General features: G+C 37.8%; 1 non-coding gene across 1 annotated transcript; it reads right to left on the reverse strand.

Moving 5' to 3' along the window:
- Window positions 1-6,614: 6,614 nt before the first annotated feature.
- Window positions 6,615-6,721, reverse strand: LOC122454689. The gene has a single exon (XR_006273495.1). It is a non-coding gene; the product is annotated as a U6 spliceosomal RNA (small nuclear RNA).
- Between the last annotated feature and the right edge of the window lie 8,763 nt (window positions 6,722-15,484).

The raw sequence follows: 15,484 nt of genomic DNA on the forward strand, positions 1-15,484 counted from the left end.
AGTATGAAACATATTTGAATTTAAAAATATTTCCTATATCAAATATTTATATGAGATTTGGTTATAAAGTTTAAATATTTTAAATTTATGAAAGATGCAAATTAGAGGCAAACAGAAATATAAAGTTGTTGAACAGAAAAAATATTCAGATCTTTGGATTTATGTTGTTTTACTAAGCTATTAACATATGCTTGAATTTCTAGAGTACATTATCTCTGATAGCCTTGACATTCAACATGTTTGATATTTTATAATTCTATTTATCAAGTGCTTGATCCCTGGGTTAGGAAGATCCCCTGGAGAAGGGAAATGCTACCCATTTCAGTATTCTGACCTGGAGGATTCCATGGACTGTATAATCCATGGGGTTGCAAAGAGTCAGACAGGATTGAGTGACTTTCACTTTCATCACAAGCTCAGTTGTGTCAAAAACTTTGAAACCCTGTGGACTGTAGCCTAACAGGCTCCTCTGTCCCTGGGATTCTCCAGGCAAAAATACTGCAGTGGGATGTCATTTTCTTCTCCAAGTGATTTTCTAGACCAGGGATTGAATCTGCATCTTTTGTGTCTGTTGCATTGCAGGAGGATTCTTTACCACTTGAACCACGGAGTGGAATATTTTATAATTATTTTACACCACTAATAATAACATTAACTAATTTTTAATGCTACTATTCTTACCACAAAGTTGACCCTTAGATATATAATTGTATCATGGATTGCCAAAAAATTTTTCTCATTTAAATTCTCTTTGTGAAAGTGAATTTTGAGTTGGATCCATCTTCTCTTTATAAGTAATGCTAACTCCAGACTTCTCAATGTTGGTTAGTAGCACCAATATTTCTTTAGTTATTTAAACTTGAAAATTCAGATTAATCTCTAATATCATCTTGTCCATTTTCATCTCTATTTGGGAAGTCATAGTCTCTGATAATTTCTTATTTCAAAATTGCATTTGTATTTATTCCTCATTTATCCTATTCCATGCCCTGGCCATACCTGAGTCCCTTGCTTCATAATGGTGTCCCTTTCTTGAATACCAGTTAGATTAAAGAATAAACAACTCAGTTTTATAGTTGATATAATGTATGATAACTTAAAATGCTTATTAATTTACCACAACACATGTCTTAGGCCCCAACTGGCTAGTTCACATAAGTATCAAGCCTGAATATCTGAGTTGTTCTACTTAATCAGATTGTTACCTTCTTTTAGCTCCCACTTTAATCCCAGCTACATTTTGTGGCCTTTCCAAAGAACCACAGCATTTATTAGTTTTGATCATATACCTTATGTTTCTCATTTTCACATACTGAGCAGTCTCTTGGCCCATCCCCAGTCATCCCCTGTCCCGTCCCTTCGACTAAGGAGAAATTTTCCCTTTTTGAAAAGTATCAGGCATTAGGAAGGTGAGAGCTGGGATTCTACTGATTGATGGCCACTCACAGCCTAAGGAAAAAGTATTATTATCAGGTGGTTGTAAGTCAGAAAACTCAGTTTTGGAGCAGGTATGATTTTGTAAAAATAGAAAAAAGATATTAGAATAAGATCCACTGAGTATGAACCGTGGCCCTTATCCTGACACTGTCAGTGTGATCTTGAGCAAAGGATATTTCATACCTGAACCCCATCATCTATGATCTATAGTTACATCATCTATGAAATGGTGATGAAAGTATCTTTTACCCAGCTTTTGTAATGTTCACATGAGATAATTTTATGTCAATCACATATATTGTCTTTAAAAATTAATCCCTTCCTTCTATATGAGATTGAGTCTCATGTACATTTCTAATCAAGATAGTGAGAAAATTATTGAGGTAGGTCTGATCTCTGCCTGTATGCAACTCTGTTTAGTCAGAAGTTCACTGTATTACTTTGTAGTGTTTTTTTTTTCCAATTTTTTTTTTAATTAAAATTTTTGACTGTGCTGAGTCTTCACTGCTGTGTGCAGGCTTCCTTTAGCTGTGGGGAGTGGGAGCTACTCTTCCTTTGTGGTGTGTGGGCTTCTCATTGTGGCAGCTTCTTTTTTTTGTGGAGGACAGACTCTAGGGAACTTGGGCTAAGTAGTTATGGTACATGGGCTTAGTTGCCACAGAGCATGTTGTATCTTCCCCAACCAGAGATTGAACCCAGGTCCCCTCCATTGGCAGATTCTGGGTCATCATGGAAGTAGAAGAAGTTCACTCTTTTGTGACAAAGCCTTCAGCTCGTTGCATCTTTTACTTTTTAAATGTGACGTTTAATTCTGTTTCAAATGGAGATGTATTTATAATCTTAGGACAGAGTGGCATTTCATTGTTGAATGCTCAGTTTATATACAGTTGTTGATGGTAAAATATTTAGTTGCTGTAAATTTTTGAGGACCAAATTTTTTTTTCAATGATCTCTAGAGATTATAGTGTTTACTAGTTTGCATTCACAAAGCAATGTGCATTGCCGAATTCAACCATTACTTGTTCAGTGGGTCCTGAAAATATTAGTCAACTCTTGAGGTAAAAATGCTGTTTCTTAACAAAATCAAGATTTTTCTTCCGCCATTGAAATTATATCTCCATGGTGCACTGGGGAGACCCAGAGGGATGGGATGGGGAGGGAGGTGGAAGGGGGGATCACGATGGGGAACACATCTAAATCCATGGCTGATTCATGTCAATGTATGGCAAAAATCACTACAATATTGTAAAGTAATTAGCCTCCAACTAATAAAAAAAAAAATAGAAAAAAAATTAAAAAGAAAGAAATTATATCTCCAAAGCTGCTATATTCAGATTATATAGAAACAGTTGACTCATTTGAAAAGACCCTGATGATGAGAAAAATTGAAGGGAAAAGGGGAAGGGGGCAACAGAGGATGAGATGGTTGGATGGCATCACCAAGTCAATGGACATGAACTTGGGCAAACTCCAGGAGGTGGTGAAGGACAGGGAGGCCTTGCATGCTGTAGCCCATGGGGTCACAGAGTCGGAGACGACTTAGTAACTGAACAACAACAACAACAGAAATAAAGAAATACTAGAGAAAAGTTTCAGAGTTTAGAGATTATGAAAATGAACTCTGGAGTTCAGCTGACATGACTCAAATTCTGACTCCAGTGATTATCATGTTTATGACCATTTTATATTATTTAGCTCAGTATGTAAACTGGAGAAAATAATATTACCACCTTCTCATGAAAGATAAATATATAAGTGAAATATTTATCCCTCTGCCTGACAAACAGTAAGTGCTCAGTAAACATTAATCCATTTATTATTGGTAATAATTGTTGCAGTGTCTTATTGCTTTTAGATGACTAGCCAATTTTTTTATTTCCTGCTACACTCTGGCAGTTGGTTTTATCCAGTTATTTTGAATCATCAGCTCACCCTAGAGAATCTGGGTTTCTGCCTTCATATGAATCCCAAAATATTTGACATCACCTTTCTGCAGACTGATCTTTTCCTTCTGCCCCGTGTCATTGACATAACTGTGAGCCTAGCATATACGATAACACACTAACATTTTCTGGGCCCTCTGATTACAGGTCCAGCTGATAGGGAGAGATCCATGTGGTTGTGATCCACTTTTTTGCTCATGAGGAAGCTCTCACGTGAAGAAGTGCTTGTCCTTGCTTACGGCCTTCAGGCTCACTTACACTGAAAAATGGTGTAAGTCACCAAACTTCATATGTATATATCGCCAAAGAGGGGCAGTCTAGATCAATGAGGGAAGGGACCTTCTGGCCTTTGATTGGAAGTTCTTGGGGGTATTTGGTGTACTTCTTGGATACTCTAATAGAGTCAAGCCATGTTTTTTCACAGTGGATCAGGCCGCTTTACACTGATTCTGGAGATCACCTGGTGAATAAGCAATGTGCACATAGGACCTTGATACATTCTTTGCTTTAAACAGAACAAGCAAGGGAGCATAATCTCTGAGACTTAAAATACTGAACCTCTGATCTTTCCTCTCTACTGTCAGCATCCAGAGTTTAATTTAAAAAACAAAAAAAAAACCTCTCAATTATTCTTATGCAATTCCTTATATTCATTTCTTTTGCTGTTTTAAATCAGTTTAATTTCACAAAAAAGTACTACAAAAGAAAAGAAAATATGATCTTTACCCCACAATGCAAACCACCTGGTAGGCACCCTCATATTTTTATATTTTAGGATCAGAGAGAGAGTATGCTTGATTGTGTTTCTCTTCAAAATAATCACCAGCCTTCGCATGCTTCTCTTCCTAGGAAGGTTATGCATCTCCGCATACTGACATCATGTTACATTGTCACTGTGCTTAGCAATGTGTTTGTGACTTTCTTCAGCCTAGGAAATACAAACCGAAGGGATTTGTATGCCACTTCCAAGCAAAATTTATTGCTGCTTTTGTTGTTTGATTGAGAATCTACTGGTTTCTATGCCTCCTCTCTTTATCTGTGAGGTTGGAATTGTCCTATTAGCCTGAATGGTCCTGGACTCAATAAGTTGTAAAGCAAAGCTGTGTGTGTGTGTGTGTGTGTGTGTGTGCATGCACTCAGTTGCTTGGTTGTGTCCAACTCTTTGTGAATCCATAGACTGTAGCCCATCAGGTTCCTTTGTCCATGGGATTTTCCAGGCAAGAATACTGGAGTTGACTAGAAATAGACATGTTGAAGAGATAGAGATACGTATTAAGCGATGGCAGCAGGCATTCAGGGAGGAACTCAAAAGCCTAAATTAAAACAATGACAGTAGGGATAAGATAAATGATAAAATGATGCTTTTAGTGATATTTAGGAAGTCTAGTTGATGGAACTTGTTGATGCATTAAGTGTAGGTGACAGTGCTTGAATTCTGGCCCATATTACATCATGTTTTAATTTCTCACAGCCTTGTGATTAATTTCCTTTGTTTACTGTCTTTCTATCTCTGCCTTGCCAATAGAATAGTCTTCTTACAGCATAATTTTGATGACATCATTCCTTTTCTAAACAGCCTTCCATGACTCCCTATTGCTAAAGAAGTTCTGTCTTCTTAGCCTTAATTATCTGTCATAAACTTTTAATATTCATTTTCTACTTTTCAAGACCTTTCTTCTTTAAAGTGATTCTATTTGTTTTATTGTTCTTCCCCCAAATAATATTTGAATTTCTAGTGAAATGCCTTGTCCAAGTCATGACTCTTGCTTTAGCAGGCACTTTTTTTTTAGTTAATTAATTCTACTTCTTTGTATTAAGTTAGATTAGGTTCATGTGTGGTAGCAGACAATCCCCCAAATCTCACTGGCTTATAAGTAAAAGCTTTATTACTCTCCCAAGCTACATATTCAGCTTGGGACAGCTAAGGCTCCAATGTTCTATTCCTTCAACCATCCAGGCTGATAGAAAACTTCTATCTGAAGTGGGACAAACTTACATTTGTTCTTCCATATCCTACTAAGAAGTGATAATGTTCTTACCATTCATGTTTCAAAGCATGTCCTATATCAAATCTGGAGAGGAGAATTATGTCCCTTCTCCAGAGTGGAGCAGCAACTGTAAAAAACATGCACTGACCTAATTTTCCACATCATCATTTTCAATCTTTTCCAGATTGCACTGATTTCATCAACCTGATCTTGTCCACCACATATTTAAATGTCATTTATTTCTCAACTCTTACCACCTGTACTAATTATATAGTCCATCATGTAATGCCCTAGGTTTGGGTTCACATATGTTTCTAAAGGTATAAATAGTAAGCATTTTAGGTTTTGAGTTATGATTCCCTGTGACAACTACTCAACTCTGCCACTGTGGTGCAAAAGCATTTCTAAAAAATATTGGAGGAATGGGTGTGACTGTGCTGCAATGAAACTTTACTTTCCAAAGTAGGTGCTGGACTCTTGCAGCAGTTTGCAGAAGCCTTTCTTGGAGCAGTGACTCTCAAACTTGAGTGTGCATTGAAAACAACTGAAGGAATATTAAAACACAGATTTGGGAATACTACTTTTGGAGTTTTGACTGGATAGGAATGGGGAAGGGCTTGAGAATATACCTTTTCAGTAAGTTCCCAGGTGATACCTTTGCTACTGGTCTGGAAATCACACACTGGAAGTCTCAGACCTGCAGAACAAGGCAATACGCTGTATTCAATGACTGGGTATTTGTGATCAGCAAATGAATTTAAACAAATAGAATAAATTGCATTATAAAGTGAAGAAATAAACAATGTTTATGATTTTCATTTATTAGCATATTGCTTTTTTCACAAAAGCCAGTGACTACACAGAGCCAGAGAATGTCCTGAATAAAATTGCTATTGGCTACATGAGGGAGTTACAATAAAGTTAGCATTCACCTTTTTATAGTGACATAGCATACAGTGCTGTAAATACGGTACTTTTCTATGCCTCCTTCACATGACAGACAGGTAACAAAATTGTTTTGTTTGTAGTCTCCCTCAGTTATTTCAGCTTGTCATGACACACAAAATTTGACTACACCAAATGCATTGACCCATTTGTGTCACTTCAGTGGAACAAATGATCTCAGAGAGACACATTCATTTTATTCTTATTTAATAGTGACATTGAAAAGACATTATTATTTGTGTAGTTGTTCTAGCTACCAATCTGATTTGTAGTTATACCTATTTTTACTTTTTTTTTTTTTTTAAATATGGAACGCTTCACGAATTTGCGTGTCATCCTTGCGCAGGGGCCATGCAAATCTTCTCTGTATCGTTCCAATTTTAGTATATGTGCTGCCGAAGCGAGCACACCTATTTTTAAAACACCAAAGACATTCTGTACAAAATCCCAATGTCAAATTGAGATTTTTACATACTTAGATTAAATGATTAGCTCCCATTTTGCTGCATTCCTGACGTATAAATGATAAAGTGACTTAGATTCTTAGAGAAAAAATGATTCCCCATAAACTTATTGAAGCAAATTTCTATTCAGCAGTTAGCACACCAATAGTGAAATTGTTGGAATAGGTCAAAAGTGCATGACTGCGAGCTGACCTACCTGCTAATAATAATCAGAAGCCCCTTACATCCCTCCCCTGCCCTTGGGATATATATTTGGCACACTATTCCTGGCCCTAGGAGCCACTTCAAGGATGCAGCCTTGAGAGAGTAATACTGACAGAGTTGCTGAGACCATCTGGACTGTGTATATGATCAAAGCCTATTAAAGCCTCTGTAAAAACTTACAGGATTCTGGTGGGCAAGTGTGGAAATTTGTCTTTCAGCCACCAAAGGCTAGCCTTGTATGTAAGTTTCTTTGCTTATTACAACTGCACTTACCCCTGGAGTGCCCATATTCTTTCTTAGGCCCTCTTTGCTCTCTGTGTCCGGGGACCAGTTTTAAGTTTTACCCCTGGGGAATTCCCAAAGTTGTGAGCTCACAGAAATGTAAAGAAAGATCATCACAGATAAAGCAGGCATTATGCTTTTGGGATTTTGGAAGAAGTAATGTTACTGTTTTCAATCGTGTTACTCCTCTTTCTAAGATTTTTCTCATTATATTATTCAATAAAGTTGCAATTTATCACTAAAAAAAAAAAAAAATTCCCCTAGGTAGAGAAGTTAATGTCAACTAAAAACAAACAATCTTCCCATATTTAACACCAAAATTAAAGTAGAATGAACAGTTTTAGTACCTCACAGGATCTGGACCAAGATCTATGAGAATGGAAACAGGTAAATGAACTAGTAGAAAAGACATGAATAAGGTTGCTCCCATCAATGAGAAGCTCAGTCTTGTTTAGACAACAGTTAGAGAATGAGCCAACTTCCAGGTAAAATGGACTTTATTTTCTGGCGCCACAAAAATGAAAGAATCAGGTTACTGAGGGCAGTGAGGACTAGAAACCTAAGCCTTTTGCCTCCCAGCTGATAGTCAATCCTCTGATTGTGAATGGTCCTCAAACACCCGCCAAATGCCCGCGCTAACTAACCCAGGTGCCCTCACTTTCTCCGCGCCCCAGGTTCACCCTCCACTAAGCTTGTTTGATTGAGTGTTCCGAGAGCTTCGATTCCTCAGAACCTGGATGCAATGAACGCTAGGGGGAAAAAAGAACAACCGAGATAGATTTCAAACACAGGATTCAGCGACTTTTCACAACTCGGAGCTGTGTCAAAGGCACGCTGTGTTTTGTTTTGAGGGCGGGGAGATGACTGGGAGGGAATCCTGCGCCCCCATTGGCTGGCCGCTCGGCGCTGCAGCTGAGCTCCAGCCGCTCCGCGAGCATCATTGATCTGAAGGGTGAGCGTGGAGGGAGCCACAGAGAGGGGTCCAGGCGTTTCTGAGAAGAGAGGCAACCGCTTCCAGGAAGAAAGTGGTGTCGCTCCTGGCTGCCCGGCTTGGAGGACCTTTTGTGACCGAAAGGGGACACGATGCAACGCAGTTTGCTGCTACAGTGATTTAGGAGAATAAGATAGAGAGAGATACAGAGAGGAAGCGAGAAAGAGCGAGAGCGAGATCTCACCTTCCTTGCAAAGCCTGGCTTGTTGCATGCACACTGCTGCTGCTCTTTCTGCCACTGATCCTGCAGCCGCCGTTTCTGCCATCAGGTAAGGCGTCTTCTTTTTCCTTTTGGTGATGGAGATTGCAGACTGTGTGTTCGCTTCAGGGTACACGCGCAGAAATTCATACATGATTAATAAAGTGTTGTCTAGCGTAATCAGAAGCTGAAGGAGGGAGGCTGCCCACAGATCTGGCATCTGAATTAGGAACCGGTGCGTGGTTTTTGCTTTGGGAAACTTCGGTAAGTTCTAAACAAGTCTCTCCTGTGCAGAACGAGGGGTTAAATGACAAAGAGAGGGAAAGAAGTGTTTAAGCCACTAAGATACCTTACTTTGCTTGTCTAAATTTTCATGTGAAAAAAAAAAGCTAGGTGTTCAACTGTTTATATGATAAATGGCTTTATTAATATCTCTTTTACACAATCATTAATGCTTTATTTTCAAACGGCTTCTGAAAATGCCTCAACTGATTTTTATTAAAATACAATAATAGCCCTACCTCCTTCTCCACTGATTTTAAAGTTCATTCTTCATTAAAACTGAAACGACTGTAAAGCAATGTAAATGTTTCAATAGCTGTTCTTTCTGTATATAGCTATTTGAGTTTCCTACCACAAAACTAATTTGGGACAAGTTGAAGAGGTACGGATTACTAAATCTGCTGTGGGTTACATAATAGGCATTTCATAATTATCTTAATGATATTAATCATTTGGGAGTCCATTTAAATGTAAGGAATATGTATAAATATAGTACATGCAAGTAAATCAGTTTTAAAGAGACCGTTTACATTTTATAAATATTTTCTTCATCTTATAGATCCTTATTTGTGTCTTTTTCCATCTGAATTACATGGCTTCAGAGCCTTTGTAGTCCAGAGTGCTTGATATTCCCTATCCTATAGACATATTTCTCTGTTCTCTCTGGAGAGGGAACTGACATACTTTTGGCTGATTCTGTGACCATTGAGATGATTTTCAGTTTCTCATCATGTATTGTGAAGCTCATTCACAAATTGCTCAGCTAGAAAATTACCTTACATCCTGACTGGGGGGAAAAAAATAGAGTAAATTCTGAAAATATGCTTCCAGTTTTGAATTACACTATACATGATCAAAACATGAAAATCCAACCATGCCAAGCAGGTATGAGTTTGTTCAATCTTATCGGCATACCTGATCATTTTTAGAAGCGTCAAATAGTATTAGGTATGCAGCTGCCTAGAAATATTGAACCTCATCCTTCAATAGCATCACTTATTCATTAAATTATCCCAATCATTTTAACTTATGTCTTCATTATGATTTCTAAAAAGGACTTTAAATGAGTCCATTTTATTATAAATATTACCAAGATGCCAGCAGAAAGTCTCTACAGAATCAAAAGGCAGATGGTTACTCGTCCTAAGCCATAGAAATTCCTTGATGAAATGTTTTAGAATGCTCAAGAGCATAACCATAAACAAAGTAGGAGCTTTCCACTAATCAGCATGTCAGCTGGTTCAGTAACAAAATCTAGGGACTATTCCTCCACCTGCTATAGAAACTACTGGAGTAAAAAGAGGTTTCATATTCATTTAAAAATTTAATTACAGGATATAATGCATTTTCCCTCTAATAATGATACCTCTTACTTTGAACACTAACTTCCAAGGATAACCCTGCCAGTGTTAAGCTCCTATCCCATTAAAAAAAGAAAAAAGTTCCATTTTCTTTTCTGTTGTGTTCAGCAAATCTCCGGTTGCTAGATTCCTAACTTCTACTGCTGTATACCATTTTCAAACAGTAGGGGGAATTTTTCAAGCCAAGAATGCTTTTTTTCCTACTGGACCTCATTCCTTCCACTGATCAGCTTAGTGATGTGATCATTTTAGATAATTCCCACAAGAAGAGCGGACTTATTATGGGAAGGTGGCTGTCATTTATTCTACATGTGGGATGATGCATATTAACTTCTTATCACAGCAAAAACACTCCTTAGTTTATGGGGGAAAATCCTTGCTAATACTTCACGTGACATACTTATACCTCAGTCTGATTGCATCCTTAAAGGATGGAGCACAGAACTGATCTCCTTAGACTGAGCATCTTTTGCAGCTGGTATTTTGACAGAAATGTGGTTCATGTAATAATCTGTGATCCTGGTTGAAATCAATCATTTATCATTTTGTGATTGGTAAGAATGTCACTCCTCCCCCTTAAAATACACTGTCGTGAACCTCAAATCACTGTTGCTGATGAAACAGAACTGCAGATAGTCTGCTTAAGCTGTTCTTCTGTGAAATGTGAAGCAGCACTGTTTTCACACCTATGCCATTTAGATGTCATGTCATTAAATCTAACAATTACGATAGGAAGTTGGGTAGAGTGATATTTCTCCTCAGAAGTGAGGCATGTTCATGTTTTCATGTAAAATATCAAATCTAAGAACTTGTATAATAAAAATAGCCTACTGGTAGACTCTGTTGTAAATGTCTTTTTACTCCTGAAGGGAAAGGATGATTGTATATGTCTCCTTTAAGGTAAGATTCTATTATTTTCATCTTTTAACAAATTATAACTTTTTAAACTATGTCCTTTATTACCATGTCAGTGTTACCACAGGAATAGATAAATTTTTGCTTATAATGTGGCACTAATTGGTGATTCTATCTATATTAAACTATTAAGTTGGAATTATTTCATCCTTCTTGTTAAATAGAGTTTTTATGAATAGGGACAACTTATATGGAGGTAAACTTGTTTAAATAAGGAATGAAAATTTATGATTTTCAATGGGAATTTTTTTTTACTTTACTAAGATATAATTAAACAATTTCCACTCTTACAGCTTTTAAAAACATTTTAACTTTTGACTTTAAAGCAATGCATTTTTTTCTGAATTATCATGCTAAAAGTATGATATATTGTCACCAGATTTCAAAAGGGAAATATGTTTGTGTGAATATGAATAATGCTGCCTATGTTGAATACAATAGTGGTTTTTCAAAGTTTTGTTTTTTTTTTTAAAGCATCACATGATACATGACTAATAATAATATGGGATAACATTTTTTTCCACATTAATGATACTGAAAAATTAACAGGTGACATTCATGTAATATTATTCTACTTTTTGTGAGATCCCTGATAAATGTTCTAAGAATACCTTTATTCAATTACCAATTGTCACTTTATTTAATACACACATGTTAAACTATGGAAGAGCTTTCCTGGTGGCTCCCTGCAAGAATTTGTCTGCAATGCAGGAGACCTGGGTTCAATTCCTGAGTTGGGAAGATCCCCTATTGAAAGGAATGACTACCCACTCCAATATTTTTGCCTGGAGTGTTCCATGGGCGGAGGAGACTGGCAGGCTACAGTCGGTGGGGTAGTGAAGAGTCAGACATGACTGAGCGACTAACACATTCACACACAGAAACTATTGAAAACAGTACTTATGTTTACTATTTTTATAAAATTAGACTCACTGAAGTTTCTAAATTCTATCATGTTGTATCTTGTGTGTGTGTGTGTGTGTGTGTGTGTGTGTGTGTATGCGTGTGCGTGCGTGCGCTCAGTCATGTCTGACTCTGCGTCTCCGTGGATGGTAGGCCACCAGGCTCCTCTGTCCATGGAATTATCCAGGCCAGAATACATGAACGTGTTGCCATTTCCTACTCTAGGGGATCTTCCTCACCCAGAGATCAAAACTGTCTCTTGTGTCTGCTGCCTTGGCAGGCAGATTTTTCACCACTAGTGCCACCTGGGAAGCTCTATATCTTATGGTGTTAAAGGATGAATTAAATCTTCAATGTGCTTCAGTTATTTATTTATTTATTTCTAAAGGGCTGTGGTTTTCTTTTATAGCCCTTGCTTTTTGAACATCAAAGTTATTAATCTATAAATTATTTACATTACCTTATATATAAGTGGTGCTTCATTTGAACAATGTAAACTTTTTCTTAAAATACATACATCTCATGCATATATGTGAAAAGATTCTAGTGAGAGCAGGTGAGCCCTCATCTGTGGGCAGATACTCATTAGAGAAATACCAGACTTACATATCTACTGCTAAACTTACGTGGACAAATGGTTGAATGACACATGATTAGTTCTAAGTATCAAAGATGCAGTCAAACTTTAGGGCATAAGTTGTGAATACAAACTTACCCATAAAGTAGGAAGCTAGTTACAAGTGTATTTGCATGTATGCTCAGTCGTGTCTAACTCTTCGATTCTATGGAGTAGAGTAACCTGCCAGGCTCCTCTGTCCATGGAATTTCCCAGGCAAGAATACTGGAGTGGGTTGCCATTTCCTATTCCAGGAGATCTTCCCTCTCAACCCAGGAATCGAATCCAAATCTCCTGTGTCTCCTGTATTGGCAGGCAGATTCTTTACCACTGTTCCACCTGCAAAGCCTATGAGTATAATTGATTATACCTTAAATGTGCCCTATAATCAATGAATTTTATAACTCCTATTTGCTGAAAAATTATTGCATATTTTTTTCCATGTACAGATGAGAGTCACGATTTATTATCTGCATGATGATGTGGAAGTTCAAAACTTGAGAGTAAGACAATTGCTTGAATGCAAATTTTGAGATTATTCTCTAGGCATTTAGAGCAAGCTAGTTAACTTTTTGATTCTTGGTTGCTTCTCTTGATTTAGTATATTACTCGCTAGACAATGCTAACTAACAGTCAAGTCTTTCTCCTTTTAAACTTCCTTTTAAACTATAGCAAGCTAGCTTGGTGGAGATTAACTATAGCCAGAGCTGGCCTGCTGGGTTAAATGAAAGCATGCAGTGACCAGGACTTTTTATGTCATGGAATTCACTTGGCATGTTGGGCTAGAAGCAGTTTTCAGGTCACCTAAATTTAAAAAATCCTTTTATTTTTGGCAAGTGTGCTTTTTAATAGATAGGCGTGGATGTTTCTGGTAGTTTAAAGAATCAATGGAGTTTAGTTTGTAATGAAACTTTTACCACTGTATTTCAAAAGGATTGGAAGTCAAGCAAAGAAGAGAATGAATGTCAGTGATGGTTGGTTGGTGTGTGGGTGTTTTCAGTTGTATACAGCTGTAAACTGTAACTGTATACTCTGTATACAGAGTAATCAGAGTTGGCTTTATGAGAAACTATTTGACCCATAACTTGATATAGGTGAGAGGGGTTGCTGAGTTGCTAAATTGAGTCTGACTCTTTTGCGACCCCATGGATTATAGCCCACCAGGCTCCTCTGTCCATGGGATTTAGCAGGCAAGAATACTGGAGTGGGTTGCCATATAGGGGTGGCAGAGGATGAGATGGTTAGACAGCATCACCAACTTAATGGACATGAATTTGAGCAAACTCCAGGAGATAGTAAAGGACAAAGGAACCTGGCATGCTAAAGCCCATGGGGTCACAAAGAGTTGAACACAACTTATAATGACTGAATAACAAAGAAGAGAATAGGAGGTAGCTAGAGAGAGTACAGAGTCCAGGAAATTTGTGGGATTGTTTCTTTATAGATACTTGAGCATGTAAATAGATGAGGTAGAAATCTTTAGAAAGAGAAAGGAAATAAAGGATCAAGGCTTTAGAGTATTGAAAGAGTCATAAACAGCATATGATTGCTGATTGACCCTGAGCTGGATCGAGCAATTGGAGCCGCCTCTTCTCTCCCCTATCCTTGAAATGTAGTCCTGCCCACCATTCCCTCACTAGGAGCTCTTCCAAGGGTGAAGCCTTTAGAGAGTAAGGGTGTTGAGGCCATCTGGACTGAATACATGACAAACCCCTTTAAGTGCACACTTGCTAGGTCATTTCAGTCATATCCGACTCTGTGTGATGCTATGAACTATAGCCCACCAAGCTTCTCTGTCCACAGGGTTCTCTAGGCAATAATACTGGAGTGGGTTGCCTTGCCCTCCTCTAGGGGGTCTTCCTGACCCAGGGATTGAATCTGCATCTCAAGTCTATGGCATTGGCAGGCAGGTTCTTAACTAGCACTGCCTGGGAAGCCCCAAAAGATCCTTAAGGCCTCTGTATAAAAATTTAAGATTCTGGTGGGTAGATGCAGAGATTTGCTTCTCTTGCTGCTACTCAAGACAAACTTTGTATATGTTCTGTTGCTTATTAAACCTGACACCTACCAATCTGGAATGTCTGCCTTTTTCTTCTCTCTTTCTTTTTTTTTTTTTCTTCTCTCTTTCTTTAGCCTCCGTTTATAGGGCCGGTTTCAGTTCACCTGAGAAGTTCCTGAGTTTGTGAACCAACATAGTGAAGATGAAAATGTATATTATGCAAGGCTCAGGTGAAAGATGCAATTAGAAAATGTATTTAATTTTAATAAAGCAAGTGAAATAGTGTTCACAAATAATGCAAATGAAATAAATATCAAATAATTTTTCTGACATTTCAGCATTTATTAAAATGGTATCTTAAATGTTAAAAAGGATTATTAAGAAATATCCAAAATGTGATGCTAATTAATTTATCCAAAGTAATACTTTAAAGTGCAACTGAAAGAGATACAAATGCTTGGTAAATGTTGAGAAACATTAGCTATAGGGAATTGATATCAGTAGACTCTATTCTATCTGCCCTCTGATAGACTGTTCAAGGAGATCCAACCAGTCCATCCTGAAGGAAATCAGTTGTGAATATTCATTGGAAGGACTGATGCTGAAACTGAAACTCCAATACTTTGGCCATCTGATGTGAATAACTGACTCATTTGAAAAGACCCTGATGCTCGGCAAGATTGAAGTCAGGAGGAGAAGGGGACAGCAGAGGATGAGATGGTTGGATGGCATCACCAACTCAATGGACATGAGTTTGAGTAAACTCCGGGAGTTGGTGATAAAAACAGGGAAGCCTGGTGTGCTGCAGCCCACGGGGTCACAAAGAGTTGGACCTGACTGAGCAACTGAACAGAACTAAGCCTCCATTCTGTACTTTCCAGGTGATGCAGTGGTAAAGAATCTGCCTGCCAAGGCAGGAGATGTAAGAGACACAGGTTCGACACCTGGGTTGGGA

This window comes from Cervus canadensis, chromosome 16, assembly GCF_019320065.1.
Source record: "Cervus canadensis isolate Bull #8, Minnesota chromosome 16, ASM1932006v1, whole genome shotgun sequence".
Taxonomy (NCBI): Eukaryota; Metazoa; Chordata; class Mammalia; order Artiodactyla; family Cervidae; genus Cervus; species Cervus canadensis.